This window comes from Falco cherrug, chromosome 2 (assembly GCF_023634085.1).
Source record: "Falco cherrug isolate bFalChe1 chromosome 2, bFalChe1.pri, whole genome shotgun sequence".
NCBI lineage: Eukaryota > Metazoa > Chordata > Aves > Falconiformes > Falconidae > Falco > Falco cherrug.
The window spans coordinates 53,859,350-53,876,096 of record NC_073698.1 but is presented as its reverse complement, the minus strand read 5'-3'; the positions used below and the strand labels follow the sequence as shown (position 1 = coordinate 53,876,096).

Sequence of the window (16,747 nt, the reverse complement as noted above, 5' to 3'; positions counted from 1 at the left end):
TGATTATGAAATGAATGGGTAAGACGTGTTCTTTTTCACAGGACATGCTTAAAGAGAGTATGCAGATAGAAAAGGGAAACCTCAGTAATACATCTGTGGTTTTGTTTCTGCATAATCAGGGACTACAAAATATGCAAGCAATATTTTGGAAAGGGAGAACTAGCAAATGAACCACAAACCAACAAACCATTAGCAATACAGACTTCATTCTATCTTTATTCAAGGCTCTGAAATAAGAGCAGATGCAGTATAATAATGCTTATAACAGCCCCTAGTTACAAGGTTTTATCCTGTACCTGATGCTTACACATAACTGACAAGAGTTTAGTGCAACTGTATACCCACTTTTCTACATGAACTGAATTTAAATGGAAGTGAAGAGAAAGGAGATTTTATTTTCTTAGTAAGTAAAAAATATTAGAGTTGAATACAAAGATAGAGGACTCAATGTACCATACAACAGTCCAAATTTGCTATGCCACCTGATTATTCATCCTGATTATAGTCTCCCGGCAGCTTGCACATGTGACTTAAAATAGCATCTCTAATGTCTCTGTAGTAACAGACCATGTCAGGAAGAAATTCATTTGGTTGGTAGTATGTAAGCGACACTTTTGTAGCCCATAATTCATAACATCCTAAATTTAGGAAGGTGATCCAGCCTCCCTAAAGATCATAAGCATCCTGATGTACTCACCATGACCCAATCAAATGAAAGACAGCAATGATGCTACAGTTCAGATGAGTCAATTAGAAATGCCATCTTGCTAGAGGGCACCTTTCACCACAGTCTGCATTGCCCAGAAAGCAGTTCAATTAGACAGATAATGCAGTCCAAACAGAAAATTTCCCAGATTTCCAGTATAAAGACCAAGTTTGAAATTGGTGTGCATCTTATTTTAGATTTGATTATAACATGGTTTTCTGCTGAAAGGCATAAAATTTTGTTTGAAAGAAATATTTCAATGATTCATATTAATTTCTTCCAGACATAAAAGCCAGCATAGAATAAACCATGAAACTGAAGTTAGGAGAATTTAAAATTAATTGTTTTAGACAGAAGTTTTATGGGAAGGAATGGAAGCAAAAAAATTCTTTTCCGATCTGTTTATGTTAAAGCATTGTTGCTTGCAGCTGGTTACAACATTTTCAGACTTTGGTCTTATGAAATGGTATAAATGACACTAGCTGAAGTTGAAAGGTCTCAAAGAGTCAGTAACCTCACAGCATGATAAGCTGAGAGAAAAGCACATTTCAGGGCTTTTGTGTGTTTTGTGATATGCAAAACAACTATACTTATGAAGCTTTCATTTTGCTGTAATTCTTGGAAAAATTTTGCTGCTGTTTGAGTCTATTATCACCCTGTTGGGCTGTCACTTGTAACAGTTTGCAAACACTCAGCTTAAGTGAATATATATAGAAAACCTTCAGAACGACCCATCCTGTGACTCTACAGGTGGAGGTGGATGATGATAACTTTTGGAAATGTTTATTATATAATGCCTGATACATTTTTGTATGTTTAACATGCTTTACTATTCCAATAATTTTTTTTCTTCAATTCTTTCAAAATAAACACAGTTTATAAAAATACTGGTATAAGTAAGTGAGCATGAGACATGATAATTATCTGGGCAACTGTGCATGCAGTCTCATAAAAGGTGGAGGCATCATGAAAGAACACTTATTTCTTCACAAATACCTGAAACCGGCTATCAGTAAAGAGGAAATGCCAGAAAGAAAGTCATCATTCCCAACAAAAGGCCATAGATTCTCGACTACTGTCACTTTAATAGTTACATCTATAACACTTTTTAAAGTTTCCAAAATGAACAAGGGTACTTATTTTACCACAATAAAACAGTTGCAATACTTAGCAGGACATTACATCGCTACTGCCTTTACAGATTATTAGTAAAAAGTTTTCATATGAACCCCTAAGAAACAAGACTCCCTGTGTGGGTATGGTAATGTGTATGCTACTAACTTAATTTCAGTCACTTACTGCTGAATGTCAGTCACTTTTGACAGAGAGCTGCAAGTACCAAAAATACGTAAGTTCTTATGGCTTTCAGAGCAATAGGTACTTGTGAAGAGAAGACCATATTAATCTCAACAGAAGAAAGGCCGCAGCATGAACTCAGCCCATCATAAAGGCCAGGGAATGCAGAGGGGAAAGAGATGTATGATTGGAGATGTGTGTGTACCACTGGGAAAAAACCAAACCAACCAGCCAGCTCTGGGAAGGGCTCTTAATTCACTGCCAGCTACAAACTTGTCAGTAAAAGAATGAAATTTACCTGACTTGGACAACTTCTTTCCACCTGCAGCTTAGATAAGAGTTATACCTCACCAGCACCGGCCATCTGAGAGTTAGTTATTTACCCAAACTAGTCATATAGGTTATGTCTGTAGTGCTGAATGAAACAGAGCTCTGGACAAGCCCCCAGCCCTGAATGTGAGTAGCACTGAATAGCCATGACTAATAGCACTGTCGGCTCTCCAGGAAACTTAGGTACTTGTTTGACAAGGACTGCTTCTACAAACATGATACTTGGGTGTGAGATATTTAATAAAGATGGATGGAGTTCTGCTTCAGATTTTAATTGATTCTGGTGCTCACTGAACAACTTAAATGTCATTAATTGCATCCACATCTTATACAGTGGATTTGGCTGGGAGAAAACAAGTTGTAACAATCCAAGGCACTTCCAGGAACACAGTAAATAATTAAGTAGTGTGAGTAAGTAGGTATCCAGTGTTTGAGCTCATTCCCTGACAATCTTTTATTTCACAGTACAGTATCTATAGTCAGTGGAGCTAACGGACATCTCCAGAGGATGAGATGAATTATCCCAGGAAAGACTTACCTCTGCTGTTGATCATAGTTGAAATGTAAGCAATACGCTTAGACTAGACAATCAGCTTTTAAACAGTTTAAATTAGGTATGATTAATCCCATCCTGTAAGCTACTGAACTGCTCTCAGGGCACCTGTGTTCCTTGTACAGTCAATGAGGAAGGCTAGTTTTTTTTGAAGATACCATAAGGAAATCCAATTAGCTTAACTTTTCTCATTAAACTGACAGAGGCAGAATCACCCTCTTGAGACTTTTACGTGAAACAAACCCTTACTGTTGACTATCCAGGAAACCTAAGCACTTGTTTTAGAAAGATTGCTTCAACAAACTCGGGGCATTTATGTGTAAGATGTCTAATGAAGTTGAACAGATTTCTGTTTCAGATTTCATTAGTTCTGGTGTTCAGTGAAGAACCTTAACATCGTTAGAACTATTAAAGTTTAATATGTAGTATTAAAATTAATGTTTATACTGTCATTTTTTACCATCTGTTACCACAATGGCAGAAGATCAAAAAATGACAAAAGGCATGCAGGAAGAAACAAAACATTCTAAAACTTCCAATTTTTCACCCATATCATTAACATAATTTGTATTATTAACATTAATGACTTGTCTAAATTGAGGAATCTAGGAACATTTCCCAACTAGTGGATCCAGGTGTATAATCCAGCTGCTTCCCAATTGGATGACAGCAGTTATAGGCCTTTGGATAAGTAGAGAAGAAACTGTGCTATATTCAATAAGGCCCCTTGCTTGGCACACCTTCATAATTTATTCTGTGGAGATTTCAACAAAAGTTTAAGAATGTCAGGCTGTGTGTGTGTATGTATATACACACAGCTACAGCTACATATCACGTATATAGATATATGTAAAAATACTTATTTTGGTACATTCATAAAACATTATAGGAGTTTTGAAACCATCTTAACTAGAAGGTCATTTAAGCTAGAAGCAACATGTAAACAAATAATACAGTAGGAATCACACAACCTCCCTGGAAGTAAGATGAGGTCTACTTGATGAATTTGCTCTGAACTGCAGGATAAGTCAGGGTAAGAATAACAGCAGATGAGAGAAAAAAAAAAAAAAAAGAAAGAAAAGAAAGAGAGGATACATTTGTACCAAAGGGAAACAAAATTGCTCAAGGCTGTAGCACTGTGGAGGCTTGGGAGAAATGGCAATATTTTCCTGTCCCTGGGGAAGCTTGAAACTGATTCCAAAAAGGCAATACTCTAGGATGGGCTGTAGCTGAATTGTTTCCTCAGTTTTTATGGCTAACACACACATTAGGAAATCCTTATGGCCAACCATGAGAAGACTTCAAGAAGTTATTTTAAGGTATAGTTTAAATTTGCCTTTTTTTTAAAAAAAATAATTAATGGCTTTTTTAACTTTGTTTCAAATTCTTTCGTTCAGCAGTTTATCCTTCTCCTTTGCTAGGACTAACTTGTTTCCTCCTTTAGGCTTGTCTGCAACTTCAAGCAGAATTGCAGAAAAACAAGTCACAAGCACTCCTATTAAAGTGATGCTCTTTCTTTTGGTTATCCTCCGGCTACCAATCATCTAGGGCAAACCCTGAGGCTACATCTATCTGAATAAACAAAAAGGACAAGGCAATGCCAATGGCAAACACACTCATAAAGCTAAAACCATTTCTCATTCCCACACAGGGTGGCCTCTTGCTTACTGCCTAGCAAAGAACAGTCTCTGCCCAGTGGTATTCCCTAGACAGCACCTAGATATTGTCTGATAGAGCCTTAGTTAACAAGGACCAAAAGCATAGGAGCTTATATGCTAGCAAAACACGTTGTACAGGAGTTTGCGTGCCAGTAGCACTTGAGCAAGTGCTATATGGCCTCACTCTGTTAATTAGTACAGACATAGCAGCAAGGTCCAGGCATGATTCAGGGGACAGCATTTTTTTAACACTTCTGGTTCCTTAATCTCCATAAGTTATTACAGCTTTTGTATCTATTGTGTAATAGAAATCCATACTAGTAGCTAAGTAGAGCTAAAAGAAAAATATCAATACCATTCACTTTTCCACAGAATATTTTAGGGTTCCTTCCAAGCCTGCTTTTCCCCTCCATCTCCTTCTTCCAAAGGCATACTAGGAAAAAATAAAGTGAAACAGTGATCTTTAATATAGAGAGTCACTATTTCTAATATAAAACCAAAATCAACCTCCAAAAAAGAACAGCAGTGGAGTTATGTAGAAAGTCTCACTGAAAACATACTAAAAAGACCAGATTTATTAGACCAGATTTATTAATTAGTGGTACTGAGAGAAAACCCCACACATATTAAATTACATTACATTATAGATAGCTGTATTCTTAAGATACTCAGAATAATCACTTTGATTTATGATGTACAACATATTAATTGTCTTAGCGATGGTATGTCACAAAATACCTAAAATATTTTAAAGTATTCACAAGTGGCTGCATTCATCAAATTCTATACTTTAGGAAAAAAGTAATGAAATACACAGAACAGACGTGTTTGGAAGCAGGTCTGTGTTTTCAACACTGTATGTTCAGTAGTGCAATATTTGGCTGGAAACCAAAATCAAAAGTTTTAGCTCATCACAGGTTTCTAAAGAATTTTGTTCAGATGAGCCTCTACTGTCAATGCTGTTTGAAGGCTGAGATTCTAACTTACAAATCAGGATTTAATCTTACTCAGCGTTTATATAAGGTTTCAATAATATCTGGGATCTCTCTTTTACACATTGGAAAGGAACAGCTAACAAATTATTCAACCAGAATTCAGTTTTGGTTGGCAGAGTTTTGTCTGTAATGTCATATACATGATACTTTCTCTAATGAGTTCAAGCATCCTTAACAGATACATATGATATTAGGCTGTTAATTCCTCAGACAAAACTATTTACTAGTGCCACTCTAAATTTCAAGCAGTCTGAAGTGGAGTAAAACTGATCCATGGAGTTTTTGGTTTCTGGACAACCATTTGTTTAAGACAGAAATTTTAGGGTAAGTGAAGTAAGCAAAGCCAGCCAAAATGAAATGACTTTTCCAAACAGACATAGCAACAGTCACTGCACATACTTTGTCAGTTCTATAATTTTACTTTCTAAAAATAGGAAAACTAGTAAGTTAAAGTTTTTTTTAAAGTTTCTATTGGCAATATTTTGATAAAGATGTCACTTGAAGATGACAGAGCTACTGAAAATTTTAGAGCTGCAAGGGTGGGAAATTAAAGGTTTGGCCCTGAGAAGATATATGTATTTATCTATGAAAATATTAATAATGTATTAATCATTGTTTCAAATTGACATCTGATGGATCACTCCACATCTGCTATGACTATGTCTATAGTAGATCTCAGTCTATAATCACCTGATATTGCAGTTTTTTCCACTAGGGGAAATATTAACAGAATGGATGTATTGTAAACCAAAAACTTAAACAGCTTCTCATGCTTATTAGTGGAAGGCTGAACATGATTAGTGAGGATAAAGTTATGAGGTAAAATTCTGTAAACAGATATGTCTATCAGTTATACTGATCAGCTATACCTTAAATTACACACTGTGAGTGCTGTATTGTTTTTATATGTATGTTTTTGAGGTAGTAACATCTTCCAAGCACAGAGGAGCCCCAGGCAAATGCAGCTTTGGAACATGCTCTTGTTACATTACGTCCTTCCCAAACTCAGTATTTAGTACAACACACATTCAAATGCTAGTTCATATAGCACAGTTCCACTTACATACACAGATCTTGCTGTTCAGCTATTTCTGTATGAATTGTGGGTTTCGTGCATGCATTCATTCTCTTGAAGTGATGAAGTTTTCCATTTGATGCATACAGACATCCATAGAAATGACTTTATAGTATCTGTAAATATTTCAGAACAACTGTTGAAAATCACAGAGGAAAAAAAACAAGCCGCCAAATAAAAAAAGAAAGTCTAACATTCAGTAATCCAAAGTACTGTAGATAAAATTAATGCTGGTGTATTTTCACAGTAATTTAGGCTCCGATAGACTTAACTCAAATGATGGTGAAACTGTTACACATTAAAATACATAATCCAATAAATCTAGCTTTCTAGAAAAAACAGGCAAAATCCACTCTACTGATTATATTAAAATGCAAGGCAAAGCTCGAAAGTACAGCTGGATGACAAAGGGCAGGATGTGCTCCAGTCGTTTCTTTTGCAATCAGTGGACAGAAACAGGTGATTCTTTGGTGTAATTTATCACGCATTAATAAAGAAACCTAAGATGGCCAGATTAATTGTACCCCAAAAGTTCTTCTCTCCTTTGGTTACGAGGACAGCCTAGGATGACTAGCTCAGATGCAATCATTTACACAATTGATGCCTAAAGTCTTCTGAGAGGACAATCACTATGGAATGAAGCTTTTTCAGTTGTATATACTTGAAAGTTTTAAATGTAAAAAATTTGAAACCTTTATGAAGGTTTCAAATGAAACCTGAATTTATTAATTCAGAGATTGATTTAACATGCAAAGTAACCAATTAATGAAAGAATAGTTTGTTTTCCAGTTTTAATAAAAAAAAATATTTTTTTATTTTTATTTTGAAAAAGCTCGTACTATTTTCCAGCTGTTTTCAAAGCAATGCACATAATGTATGGAGTATAATGACGCTCTCTATGCAGCTGGGATGAAGTGGGGATATTAGCTTTGTTTTATTTACACAGTTAACACTGAAATGTTAAATATAGCTGAAATAATTTTTTCAAATATGTCTTTTTCTAAAATTCCTTTTTAATTACCACTTGGTCCACATAATTAATAAGGACTGTTTAGTTAATTTGCATTAGCACAACTTTGGTGTCTTAATACATAATATAGTCTGTAAAATTATTTATACCATTTAAAAATTATTTATATTCTGTTTATATTTGGAAGAGATCCAACATTACACTTCTCATTAAACCTAATTTCTTCCATCTTTATATGTATATATTGTATTTCAGTAAACCCATGAGGTGGTATTTGTTACATTAATTTCTTAAACTTTAAACATAAGGCCTTTGGCACATTCTGAAATATGAAGAATAACCCTTTGATTATCAGGAAGCTGCTCCAAGTTTAATGTATGACTGGATGTTGCAATTATTAAGTAACCACTGGAAATTTTCTAAAATAAAAGCACTCTGTCTACAGACTTGCCTCAAAACCACAACTTTAATGTAAAAAATGTAGAATCCAACATTATCAATAGCAAAAATTGCCATTTGGTGTAACTCGGAAAGTGATCTCTGCCCAAATGTCATTAAAAGCACCCATTTAAGGCTACTTACAGGTCAACTGTGTTTAATTCCAGAAGCACTCAACTATTCTCCATTATAAAAGTTATGTGTTAACTTGATCATTCGTGTGTTGGTATTTCCTTACCATTTTGAAAAGCTGAAAAAACCCCCCAACTATGTAAACCATTAAACCTTATTTAAATTTGGTTTTGGATGCCTGTGGAAATTTTTTAACAGGTACATCTGCAGTATCAAATAGCATACCTCCCCAGTCCACTACTGAGCTTTTATCTCTTTATCATTCACACAATGTAAATGTTGGCTCATTTATAGGCTTTCTTCTAGAAAAAAAAAAAACCAAAACACCAAAACCACCCATTTTCTTCTGAAACAAAGCCAGATACAGGTTTGGAGATAGTTCACTCTACTGGCAGTTCTAATGTTTTTTAGGTGTAAGACTATATGGCTGTTAGCAGAAAACTTTGTAGTCTACTTGTGCATGCATGGGAATATGTATCCACACCAGAGGTTTGAGAAAACAAATCTGTACAAAGCACAAGTGGTACTGGTTATTCATTTTATCAAAACACTAGCAAAATGAGAACATTCAGTTGTTTTACATGGAAAACATAAAAAATGTCCTTTATCCTGTAAAAAGCTTGATAACTTCTACCTGTGCTCCCTTTTTTCTTGTTTAGCTTAAGCTGCTGTGTGCCTTTCTCTGTGATGTTAGAAACAGCTGGCGAAATCCCTGTGGAGGACAGTACACACCTTCTCTGGTGTTTGCATCTCATTACCTTGTGTTGCTGTGCCAGGCTTGTTGCTGGCACGTGTGCTTAGCACAAGATGGAAGTGAGACATCATGATAAAGTTTTTACCAAGGCTTCTATAAAGGTTTGAGGGAGATGACCCCACCATCTGCAAAAGAAGAACCACTCCTTGGCTCCCTGCAGAGGCTGTGTGCCTGGGACCACAACCCTTCCACCCTTTATCATTCTCTGATGCTACTCTGTGCTTTCAGATATTCCCATATATCTCCATTTATGTTGGCAGCATGAAAGGTTTTGTCTTTCCTCAAAAATGCTTAACACCACTAATAGTGCTTGAATAAAATCTGCATGCATTTTTTTTTTGTGCTTCAGTACAGGCTGTAGAACAGTAGTAAGTCACTAAGGCAAAGAAAAACATCATTCAGTCATGCTATTTTTTTTCTGTTGCCACTTTGCTTTTAGAGAGGATTGAGAATTGGCATCATATCCATGGGTAAGGAATTCCCTTAGGCCATTCTTCACCCCTTAAAAATGTGTTAGTACATGTTTCTTGCTTAGTTATCTTACATATTGAGAAAACGAGCTTTTGTAGGTAGTATCTGCTTCCTAAGGAAAACTTGATATTCATGATCTTCTGTGGGTGACATTAACAGACTAAGCCATGGCATTCCTGATGGAAGCAAACTGAGGGCTCAGAACACAGAGATGATGTAGAATGAAACAGTAAACATTATTTAGCATGAGATTCAATATGAGTTAATTTTTACTTCCAGTCATTACAACTGACACAGAGACATGAATCCTAAAAAAACTATCAGAAGGTATTTTGATGTTGAAGAAACAAATACTGTAAGCTATGTTAAGTCACTTAATGTAAATGAGCTTTTTGAAGAACAAGAAAAAAGATATTCTGAGCTGTAGATTTAATTTATAAGTTTTTTGGGTTTTTTTATTAACACATTTAAATGTATGGTTAGTCCATGACTGTTGAATCATAAAGAGATAACTTCAGATTAAATCTTTGTATCAAATCTGTTACTTTAATAATGAACTCTCACACCTTTGGATCCTACAAAAGAGCACTAAATGGCTAAAACGCAGCAAACCTGGGATGCTCTTTTCATGTATTGACTATTACTTATCAATCAGTACTGATTTGATAAAAACACCCTACTTTCTTGACTGTCAGTTAAGCACCATTTGCAAAAAACGTAATGAGTTTTCAGCTGCTTACCCTTTCCTTCTTTGCTAAATATTGCAGTTGCATATTTTTTACTATAGGTGCCAACAGTAATGCTTCAAATTTTTCCTTTTGACTGAAGCTACAGTTTTTGAGAAAACTGACTCAATTTTACTTCATAAGATGTAAAGCATGAAAAACCATACCTTTCAGGACTAAACTGGAATTTGCTAGATTAACTTTTTGTTGTTCAAGACTCACATCTGCTTCTGGAGGAGGCCATTTGAATATAGTCAAGTGTATTACCACAAATTGAATTAATTTTGTGGTTTATATGGCACCTGGATAAATTAGGCTCTGTAGTTGAGATAATAGTTACAGTTCTCATCAGTAGTGCTGGTCCTTGATGATACTGAGGTAAAATTTCTGTGTTGTCTGGATTCAGATTTACCATTTGATTACTCCTAGTAAATATTCAGAGATGTACATCTTGCAACTAAGAGGCATAATATAACACCTATTTCACAGAATTAATATCTTGTAACAGCATGTGTTGTCTAAGGCAAAGTATGGTCTCTTTAATACTAAGATTTAAAGTGCTTTAAAAATGCTACCCATACCTATTGAGCCGAGAGATTCAAAATAGGTCAACTAATTTATTTCATAAGTAGTTGCAGGACAGGGATGCTTATAAGCTAATAACTCCTGTGTTAAGGTTTATCCCAAAGGAATTTTATTCCAGCATAAAAACAAATGAATGCTTAATCTCATTCACCCAGCTACAAATGCATTTATAGATGCTGGGACATAGAGCAGTAATGTGCAACAGTAATAAACCGTGTGTTGTACTGTATACTTTGTACAACAAAAATACAAAAACTTATTTGTAAATTGCAGTACATTTTTGTGCTTTTCTGTGTACTCTTAATTTGCGTAGAAAGCCAGAACTGTCAAACTTGACAAGCATACCAATCATGGAGTTGCTAAATATTGGTTGGAAGAGGTTTCTGGAGAAAATTGAGTCCAATCCCTTACTTGAAACAGGACCGTTACCCCACTCCCAGGTCAGCTATGATGTCTGAAACCATCCAAGGACAGATCCTTGATGTCGCTGGCAACTTCTTCTAGTCTTGAACAGCCCTCCTGACTTTTTCCTCTAACGTCCAAACTGAACCTCTCAAGACAAAATGTGCTGTTTCTGTCCACTCTTTACACCATCTGGCACTATTGCGATCTTTGTAATGGCCCTTCAAATAGTTAGAAGCAATTACTAGGTTCCTCCTTAGCCTCTTCTTTCCAAGACCACAAAAGCCCAGTCCCTCAATCCCTTTATTTATTTTTTTTTGGTAGGGTATGTTTTAGGCCTCAGCCATCTCAGTCACCCATCACTGGCCCAGTTTCTCTTATAAGCAGGGCGCTCCAACATTGGCTGTGGTATGGCAGCTCCTGCCTGCCAGTGCTGAGTACAGGTGAACAGCAACTTCCCTCAACCTATTGGCTGTCCTTCTCGTAATGGCGCCTAGTATGTGGCTGGCCCATGGAAACACGCCCTGGGCTCACACTGGCCATGGCACCTGGTGTGACGGCCGACACTTTGCTGCAGGCCAGGCGCAGGCCAGCTGCTCGGGGCACAGTGGGGCTGAGGGGCGAAGCCATCTTGGGTGCCCACCTCTGCCCTCCCCTGGGTGAGCCCCAGGGGGCTTCTGTCAGCCCCACCACACCTGGGAGCTTTCTGGCCTGTGACCTGACACAGCGCTAACTACTCCAGCAGCATTACCAGACGGGAAATATTTAAGCGATTCCTGTCTGAATGTAAGAGTTCTTTGTTCCTGGAGCAGAAAGCAGCGCGGTGGTAGGCCTGCGCCACCAGCGAGCTGTTTCGGGGCGCATGGGGTGCCCCGGGCGTGGCAGATGTTCGCTCTTGGCTGCCCAAGGCTGTAACCTGCCGAGAGTGACCGGGAAACGGCGCCCACTGCCGACCCCGCCGCCCTTTTCCGCTCGCCACAGCCCGCCTCCTGCCGGGACACGAGCTCCCTGGCCTAGACGGGGAGCCGCCGGTACAGACAACGGGCGGGAGGCGCGGGCCAGACCGCAGCCAGCCCCCTCCCGCCGCCCGGCCCGGCCCGGCCCGGCCCGGCCCGCCGCCTGCTGCCCCCCAGCGGCCGTCGGGCCGCAGCGGAAGCGCGGCCGGGCGGGGCGGCGGGCCCCGGAGGGCTGGCGGGGAGGCCGGGGCGGTCGGCCCCTTCGGCTCGTCCCGTCCCTCGGGCGGTGCGGAGGGCACCGGGCCGGGCGTCTGTGCTGCTCACGGGGCGCGGTCTCTCCCCGCCTGCGGTGAGGGGAGGGCTGCCGGGGCACCGGGCTTTCCTCAGGAGAAACGGCGCAGATGAGATCAGGGGAACTAAATGCAGTCGAAGGAGTTGAGCCAGAAGGGAATCCTGCGTGCAAACTATGATCGCCAGTAATCGCTGACTCAAACCGCTGTCAACAAAATGAAAATCTACAGCGGTTTTATACCTAAATCGGTCGACTCTTCGAGTAAGCACCGGTCTGTTCCTTCTACGTATTTGCTTCAGGGAGAGGGTCCCGCACGGCCGAGAGAGGGGGGTCACTTACCGAGCACTGCCTCTTTAAAATGCCATATGTAAAGTCTGCTTGCTAGGTCACTTTTTTTTTTTTTTTTTTTTTTTTTTTTTTTATGGATACCAGATGTAGGGGAAAAGCAGTTTACGTTCCAACAAGTCTACAGAGTGGATGTACATTTCTAGCTGTATAGCAAAACATTTGCTAATTACAATACTTACTCCTTCCTTCTCTTTAAAGCATTGATACCTTGCTGAGTGTGCGTTTTGTGTTAAGTGTAACTCAACATTAAGGCATCAGTGCTGTTTTCAAAGAAACAGTTCAGTAAATGTTGGAAATTCAACTAAATTCACTAAATAACCTTAATCGAGGTAGGGAAGAGTAAGTTTTGGTTTTGTTTTCCCTATTTGAAAGCTGGAGAAAGTGACACCCGAGTTGTGAACAGATGGCATAAATCAAACACGAGTCCCACCTAACGTTGGTGTTACCATATAGTAATTTACTCAAATTAACATTAATTTTGGACACCAATATTACTGTTAAGGGAGTTTGTTGGAGGAATTTTGTCCACATGATATTTTGCTTCACTTTGTACAATTTTTTATTTTTTAAGTGGCTGGATAAAACCACCAATATTTAACTCATTTATAATTCTTACTTAGATGGAAGTTTTTTGTTTTATTTAACAAGCTCAGACTTTAAATAAAGCTTCTGGTAACTGTCTGATAAGTATTATCCAATGGATTATTTCTGTTCTTCCTATTATGCACTAGGCAGACTTGTCTGTCTTTACCTTTCGTCTAATTGCTTTTTTGGTCCTATTTAGTCTATCTTGCCTTTTCAGTAGGGTATCAATCAGCTGTTCTCCTATTTTTTCCCTGCCAACCCACCCAATGCCCACATGCATGGGAAAAGGGAAAGTTGCCTCACGTATTCTTGTTTGCCCAGCAGGCAAGTAGGAGGTGTTTTATGATACCTTATTCCTCTGTAATAGGGAAACCACAGATTCGCTCTACTACCTACACTTATTTAAATCTCTTTTTAATTCAGAAATCTATGTATACAGTTCAGGGAAAAGGTAGTTTTCGAGAAAGTAAGCAAAACTTGTAATTTTGGTCAGGGTCTAGCTTGTGTATACTTAAGGATTTAGGGTTATGTTTCCCTCTTTTTTCATAAACCCTTGAGAATGACTGCAGTGAAGGCTCATCATGATTTGTTTTATTCCCATGCAAGCTGTGATGTGGTGTGAAAGAGCTTATAGACCTTTCTCAAGCTTCAGGATGGAGGAGGAAACACAGTTTTCACTGTCCACAGGGGTGCAGCTTCTTTAACACCCCTTTGCAGTGCAAAGCAGTACTCCATCACCAGCTGGGAACCCAGGGAAGCCAAAACTCACCCTCTACTTCGGCTCCTGCAGCCCTGTAATCACAACTGCAACCTGCCTTACGCTCCCCGATACCCCTGGCTCACATTTCTCATGCCAGCTACCATCGCTGCCAGCTATCATGTTTTTACTACCAGTCACAAGCTACTTGCTCTTTTCAGTTATTGTGAGCAGACCCCAGGGCTTCCGCTTTCCCAGAGACTGGAGAACGAGGCTGCTTCTCACTGGCTTTCTCTCTCAAGCTTATGGTACTGTCTCCCATGGGGCAGCCCAGCAGCCTTTCCATACATGCTTTTAAGGTACCTTCCAGGAAAAGTTACTGGTTGAAATCCCTTCTGAAGGAGGCTGGCCAGCATTGCAGGTCCCCTGTTCCCCATGTGGATGCTCTAACCATGTGTAACCATCTCCCCCCCCCCCCCCCAATGTTTCTGCTTTTCCTACACCACACCCTGGGAGGAAGATTTTGCCTCCTAAGAGGAGTGTTGTGAAGCCTGGAGTCAGGACTTTTTTCATTTGCACTTCTGCTCCTAGCATCTTCTGGCCTGCTTTGGGAAACTCGCTGTGCAGCATAGTAGCACTCCATCCTTCTGCAGACACTGATGCTTACAGTAAGCGGAGAGAGACTGTCTCCTAATTTAAACACTGAATTACTCTTTGAAGGATCTCAGAGATGCCTTAAGAGGAGGCTGTAGAGTTTTCTTCATGGATAGACTAGTAAAGAATTTGAATTAATGTTTTTAACTCTGATGAATGTTTCACATAACAGCAGTAGGAAAAAAACATTCAGGAAAAATGGCTTGTGAGAGGAGAAAGATGTCTTAGTCATCCCAGCTTCTGATGTTAACGAACAACACATAGTTGGTTATAGTGGGTGGTAAATTTCAACCAAAGCCTCTTCAAGAACCAGTTGTGTTGTTTTTTTGCTACAGATTATATTCAGAATACAGGCTTCTAATTCACGTGCTAAGATTCGGGTTGCTGGGTTTAGATGGCTGCCCTTCTTGTCCTGCAAAGTGAAAATTAAGAGTCTAGGCTAGGCGGTTTGAACATGATGCAGAGGGCAGCTGCCTGTTAGAGAACAACCTGTTTAGACCCTCTCATGGCTCAGTATTCCTAACTTTGTTGGCTTTACCTGTATCATCTATAGGTACCAGTTACTACACACCTAACAAAGTATCAGCTATACAGAACAGCCTCATCATATGTATCGCACTTGAGTTTCACATGCATGGAATTTGAATTTCTGAATATTTTAATAAGTATTAAGATAGACAATCATTCCTTCTCACAGTATGCCTGCTAATGTGGATCCAGACTAATGTGAAATGATAAGAGGGATGGTGATTTCAATGGGTTTGTCTTCTTCAGGGGAAGTCATATTATGCCTGAAAGCATTTGAAGTAGGAGACCAAGCTGTAATTATACTTAAAAGGAGTTGTATTTTTCCCCTTGGGATGAATAATCTGGAAGAGAATCAAAGTCATAGATTTGAAGGAATGGGAAAAAAAAAGACTTTGAGTCCTCAGCTGTAACCAAACAGGAGGTGGTATGCTTTTTACTCTAGACTCCAAATGTTACTGCTTTTCCAAATTCCTGATCACTGAGGAAATACATAGTAATTCTTTTTCCCTAGAAAGTACTACTATTTTTCTTCTGAAATAATTTTCAACCAGTCATTAACCTGGAATATTTTATTCCACAGCATTCCACAGCAAATGACTTCTACTTAATTTGAGAACAGTAAACAAAAAGCTCTAGGTATAATGATATTCAAAGATATTAAAACAAAAAAAACCCCCACAACCCGTCCAAAGTCAAACCTAACCAAACAACCCCCCCCCAAGAAAGTATAACAAATAAATCATTTCCTACAATGGTTAAACTTTTAATGTGGAAAATGTTCTTGTTTGTATAATGTACATGTACATTTGTGTATAGACATGTGCTTGAAGATGTCTGCCATAACTGACAACTGAGAGATGTATTTTCAATGATGCTGTGAAAGAAGAAAAATTTCTCAGTTGTTGGCAATTTTAGTTGTCTATATTATAAACTGAAGAATGTGAATTTGTCTAGGTTATATTACAAAAGAACAGTCTAGAATGAATTGTAACGATTTTCCTTGAAAAAACGTGTAGCAAGGAAGATTGCATATGTATATTTGTTTGCTTTATACCAAACTTATTTATCTTGTAGAAGAATTGCCAGTAAAATACAGTGGAAATGAGAGCAATCTCCTATGGATATTACCAACCTAACCACATTTTTATGGTTCTATGGTAGGATTAGAAAAAAATCCTCATGAGAAGAAAGCTTTAACTTGCTCTAGTAATAAACTGAAAACTTTAAAGAAAGATGTTTTAAATATTATGAGGAGAGACATTTTATCGTCAGCATATTTTTTCATCAATCACTCCAAATTCAATTTGCCAAATCCAAGAGAGTTTCCTGGAACTTCAAGAATCTGAACATGATGTAGGTAGAACAGATACATTCTTACCTCTTTTCTTAAGAAGAAGCAGTCATTTTGATAATGATCTTCCGCCAGTAAAGTAATTCAAAACCAACATTCAGAATTTTAACACAGTTTTAAGCCGAGTCACAACTTTGTTCTTTATTGAAAGCAAAAAGTGAAATGGAAGAAGAAATATACAGCTGCAGCAACAATAACAGGAAACCAGAAGAAAAAAGGGGGTGGATTCTACCTCTTGATCTGAAT

At 38.4% G+C, this 16,747-nt stretch overlaps 1 long non-coding RNA gene across 1 annotated transcript in view; it reads right to left on the bottom strand.

The window, feature by feature from the left end:
• The window catches only part of LOC114017189 (uncharacterized), a 32,676-nt gene extending 16,038 nt beyond the window's left edge, over window positions 1-16,638 (bottom strand). Inside the window, exons 1-3 of the long non-coding RNA XR_003562090.2 lie at window positions 16,529-16,638; window positions 6,602-6,729; window positions 4,899-4,976 (exon numbers count right to left, since the gene is read on the bottom strand). This is a non-coding gene — a long non-coding RNA (uncharacterized LOC114017189). The remainder of the gene's footprint in view (window positions 1-4,898; window positions 4,977-6,601; window positions 6,730-16,528) is intronic.
• Window positions 16,639-16,747: the final 109 nt, after the last annotated feature.